Below are 5,702 nucleotides of genomic sequence, written 5' to 3'. Positions count from 1 at the left end.
GATTGTTTGCTGCAAATATAGCGGTGTTGTCTGTTGGTGTTCCTGACTTGTGCCATGTGGGCGACTTTGAATTTAACCAATGTGGCGGTTGCACTAGTAGGCCAGTAGGGAACTAAATGTGTTGGATGGTCACGTTGTAGTTTCTGCTTGATGGTGCCAGGAGCGCATCGTTCAACCAGACATCCCCTACCTATTGCACGCCATGCAGAAGTTCGTTCTCCATGGAAGGGATGGAATTCTACTTCGAGGAGCGTGAGTCAAGCCAAAGTTCTACTGGATCTGCAAGTGTTGAGTCTCTTAGAATTATGGCGTGGGTTTTGGTGTTAGAGGCTACAATTTAGGACGATATTTTGTTCCTTAGATCTGATTGTTTGTTAATCTATAGTGACCAGAACTTCGTTCCTCGACTGGACGAGGCTGAAGAAACAATCGTGACATTTTTTATGTTTGCTGGTGGATTGGAAAATTTGAACCAACTGTATTCGTATGGTGCATATATAGGACTACATGATGGGATAGAGACTGGGCAGGACAAGTAATTCTTTTTTTAAAACCTATTTTCTCTCCTTATATATATCTTTGAACCGAATATGTATTCTAACAGGTTCTAGCAGAAGACGAATTGAGGGGACAAGGAACATATTTCAACACAGCTAGGTAGAGGTAGTGTACACAATCGGGGGATATGATGAGCGGAAGGTGTGAGCGGCTGTCTCTTGATCGGACTGAAGATGAAGAAGAGGCCATGTCTACGGTGGTGTTCATGCGCTGAGCCGTGGTGTGGTGAGTGATATAAATACGCAGCTTGGGAGAGGCTAGGATTCATTTTATGGCTAGAACAAAAATTATATGACGGCAAGTGTGAATGCACTGGTATATGACACAGCGATTCACATGGGATAGCACAGTTAATAAAGTGAGAATATTGTGGCTAATGAATAGCTGTATGGTGAAATACAGGGGAGTAATATGAGCCTGAGTCCGATCGCTACAAAGACCGACGCGTAAGGTAAAGAGTATCATGCAGCTCGGCCTGCAGACAACATTTTGGGTAAACATGCTATTAATAGACATAGCACCTACCGACAAAAGAAATATAGGAGCATTTAGATCACTATTTTAGTGATCTAAAAGCACTTATATTTGAGGGAGTATTTGATTGTTGGTAGATAGTAGGAGGTACAACAACATCTAAAAGTGTAGTAGATATTTTAAAATATATGCATGCCGTCTCCACAAACAAACCCCCCCCCCCCCCCCCCCCCCCCGGCCCACTCCCAGCAGCTCTTGATCCAATACATCCTTGAGACAGTCATTATCCCGTGAGAACATCAGAGAAGCATATATGAGACATTTGCGTGTAAAAGTGTGTCTAACATTTTGATAATAGGAGATGTTAGGAAAGAAACATTAAGGGTGACTAAGAAGCCAAGTATTGCACGATGTGATGCCCTAGGGAAGATTGTGATGCTTGTCAAAGGGCCATGGCCTCGTCGCCTTCGCATGTATGTGTTCCATTGCGTCCACCCACGTGAGGGTGCACTCCATCCAGCTCACCTTATGCTCCTTCACGGACTCATGACAGTATCCACAACTACTTCATCTGCTCAGATGCTCAGGCAACAGTCTTTGGAGTCACGGTGCTCAAGTCTTAGTTGCATGGAAAGAATTACAATAACGGACGCGAGTGACTCACATATTAAAATGTCTCACTGCTCATGCACAAGTTGATTACTAGAAGTGTCTATTTGAGCATTTTAATTTCTGTTTTTAAAATACGCAATATACATAGGAATTACAACTGATCCGCAGTAAGCGCCCCCCACCCACCCTCTCACTCATCTTTCTAGTCATCTTCCTCATACTCCCAATCCATATTCTCTCTAAAAAAGAGCGAATGTGCCATTCTTCTCCCAACTGCAATGGCACATGGGTGAACAGTAAATTCTGAAAAATAGCAAGACCAAATCGAAATATTCCAAATTTTTCTGTAGGCAAAATTTCTTGAGTATTTTCCCTATGTATATTTTTGTGAAAAAGATCACATTTGTGATGCTTTGGGTGAAGAAAACAAAACAAGCACCCCAAAATGCTTAAAAAAATGACTTTCTTAAGGGTACGATTTTTGGTTTTTGGTCGCCAGCACATCAAATGTTATTTCTGCGTGAAAATTTGAACGGGGTTGAACTTACAAACATGTGAAGTGCGAAAAAAAATCAGATTTTAATATTTTTTTACTACTTCTAAATTTTTACTGTCCATTCTGTTGCATGTGCACCCGAGAGGAAAAACTCCATCTCCACGAAGATTGTGCTCCCCGAGACCCCGACAGTGATGAGCTATGCCAACTCCTGGACCAGGTGCTACAGGGGATATTGCAGCGCATGCAGAGTGCCGTTGACATAGGCATTGCTGACCTCCTCCCGACGGCGTCAAGGCATACCGACTTGCATTCCTCGCCATCCACCACAAGTTGGAGCGCCGTCAAGCTTCTACATCCTCGGCCCGGGTCTATCCCCTATGGTCGCCGTCACCATCTTCCAAGTCCCAAGCCCTCGCCACCGCAGCAAGGCGGGCCGCCAGTGAGCCATTCTACTTCCATTCCCGCACATCTGCATTGTTGGCTACGATTCTGCTCCCTCTGTTCCATAATATAAGATCATTCTTGACACTACCCAGTGTCAATAATGCTCTTATATTATGGGACGGAGAGAGTACTTGGCATTGGAGGCATCAAGCTTCTGTTCAACAGGATGCCTGCATGCTACAGTCCTCTGACGGTAAATCCCGTTAATCAACTACTGAGGGTATTCCAAGTTTTCATTTTTGGAAAGTAAAAAAAGTGACGATTTTACTGGAAAAATAACAATATAAAGTAAAACAGTGTGAGAGTTTTAGCCACATGTCTTTCATACTCCTTGTTAGCATTTCTCACTTCCCCACTCCAGTCAGCTGATGCTCTAGCTATGAGATGACCTAGTCCTCGAGTCTTTGCATTTAATTGGTGTATGACAAATGGAAGTATTATCCCTGTAAATCTTTCTCCAATCTTTCTTCTCTTTCTAAATAGTTCCATAATCATCTCTAATCTTATCAGCTGCAAGTCCTTGATATCATTGTAAATCTTTATCCAATCATGCCTTTCCACACTATGTGATAGTTAAGTGTGACATGATGCTTATCTTGCAAGTCTTTTAAGTATCTGAGGGTCTTCCTGTGGCATGGGAATGCTTGTCATAATTGTTGTGGATGTGGCTGTTTGGTTCTGAATCATTAATCCCCCCATACCTAGCACGTTACCGGATAGTGATTATTTTTGTTTTTGCACGTCATTGTAGATTCTTACATGGATTTTATAGGACTAGCCCTTCGCTATTCTTTCTCGGGTCTGTCTTTTTCTCATAGGTGCCTGAAAAAAATGTTTCCATCAGTCACTTTTTTTGTTCACCATTGGATCAAGATCCAACGCCCTCCATCATGCCGCGGACTATTCATCTTCTTCCTCCCCATCTTCTTCTTCCCAATGGAAGTTCTTCCTCCGCGCAGCCTACCCGGCCCCATCCGCCTGCCTCCTCCTCCCATGTCCGGAGGGTGCTACCGCACACCGCCTTGTTGCCCCCCCCCCCCCCCAACCCCCCCCCCCCGTCATTGCTGGCCACCGCCCCTGCCATCCCTCTTAGCCCCGCACCACCAGGGAAATCCTCCGGCGATCCCCTGCACACCTCCACCCCTAAGATAGATAATGGGGTTGTGACTCCCCCCTTGTCAGGCCATGGCTTTCCCCTAAGATAGATGGTGAGGTTATGGCTATCTCCGGCAAGGTCCATCTTCTTGGCGAGCCTAGAATGAACTAGAATAGGTGATTGATGCAAACAAAATTTTCAGGCACCTGAGGTATGGCAAAAACGTTCTGTCTTTCCTTCAATCATACAAATATAATTTCCCCTTTGTATGTACCCTTCTCTCGAGTCTTAACCTCTTGCCTCCTTTGGTGCTCACATACACACACTGTCTCCACGTTTCCCAAATAGCAGAGAGACAAATGGAGAAACACAGTGGGTTTTCTAGACCCCATCTCGGTGCACCCCCACAAGAAAACATAGCAAAACATTTCAAAAGAAAATATGAAACTTTGTGGGTATGATTATGAGAAAATTTTATAGATGCTTGCAAAGTTTGCTTGTCAAATGAAATCCGTGGAGCTCTATACAATTTTTTTTACTAAAAAAGTATGTGTGCTGTTTGAGCAGAATTCATAGTTTTTTTTGTACAAAGCTCCTTGGATTTCATTTGACCACCAAACTTTGAAAGCATCTATAACATTTGTTAATAATCACTTACGCAAAGTTTAATTTTTTTTAAATGTTTTGCTATGTTTTCTTCCAGGGGTGCACCGAGCTGGGGCTCAACCACTACTTTCCCCACGACGTAAATGTCTACACCAACCATGCCCTAGATGACTGACCATTTATAACCACCTATCAAGTATGTGCTCTCGATGCATGCTCCCCAAATTATTTCATCACATTTCTCTGATATACAAATTCTAGGCATAAACTATGCAAGGAAAGCATTGTATGACCTATCGACAGTGTCGGACTGTCCATGTTTCAGAGTCGTCAAATTTCAATACTTTACTACCCTCCCCGAACTTCTTACAAAAGCAGCACATTAAAAAGAAAGGGAAATTAAACAAAAGGAAATTACCTTGAGACTGGGAGGTGCCAGGAAGAGAAGCCTTAGTTGAAGGTGGCTATCACGTACAACCTGTTCTTATGATCGGGTATGACAGCATACAACCTCCAATCGTTGCAGCCTCATGAGGCTGGGGCAACGGCTCCAAAAGCTACTCAAGAACACAATATGTTCAGTACACCATGTCCTCCTCTTTAATGTTTGGCATTTCAGGGGCACACCTGGTCATGTGTCATTGGTGCACACACAAACCATGCAGGACAGCACTATTCAGCAGCCTGATGTCCCACCCCTTTGACACCTAGCTCTTCTACGGCTTTCAATGACAGCATCACTACCTGCTAGTCCATCTGAGCCCAACTGACAACCATATGGTGCTCAGTCTACAAGACTCATGAGACGTGTACTTGTGTTGTCTCGTAAAGACACTCTGTAGCATACGTGGAGCTCGCGCTGGGTTAGTGACGGCAGCGCCAGCTGACGGACCAGGTGCCATTACATACATGTGGCAAAGCAGGAGCCCGCTCACCTTTGACATAGTGCAAAGTTTGACAATATAAGCGGGACATCATGCCCTAGCGTGACACACTTTGCCGCTCGATCCATTTGAAACTTCACATGCACACTCCAAATCCATGCCAGAAAATAATGGACATCCAAGAAAATAAATTAAGATACATTTTGAGATAATATGGTAAGTGGACAACATAATGCACATTTAATTAAACAAAATAAGAACATATGAAAGAAAGAAACCAAACTAAACAAAGCTATATCACCCGTCCTTGAGTAGTATAACTTCGACAAAAATATCCATAGTGAGTTTGTGAATGCTGTCGTAACATGGACCACATTTCAAAATTTACAACAAAGTACATCAACAAATTTCACATTATTGATGAAGGTTGCAGCTTTCACCAAATGAAAATTCCATTTTAATGAAATAGATACTTCAATCCTTGGTACAAAAAATAGTACAACCACATTTAGGATTGTTTCAAAATCAC

The sequence above is a fragment of the Triticum urartu genome, chromosome 7, assembly GCF_003073215.2.
Source record: "Triticum urartu cultivar G1812 chromosome 7, Tu2.1, whole genome shotgun sequence".
Taxonomy (NCBI): Eukaryota; Viridiplantae; Streptophyta; class Magnoliopsida; order Poales; family Poaceae; genus Triticum; species Triticum urartu.
This window is presented reverse-complemented; position numbering follows the sequence as displayed.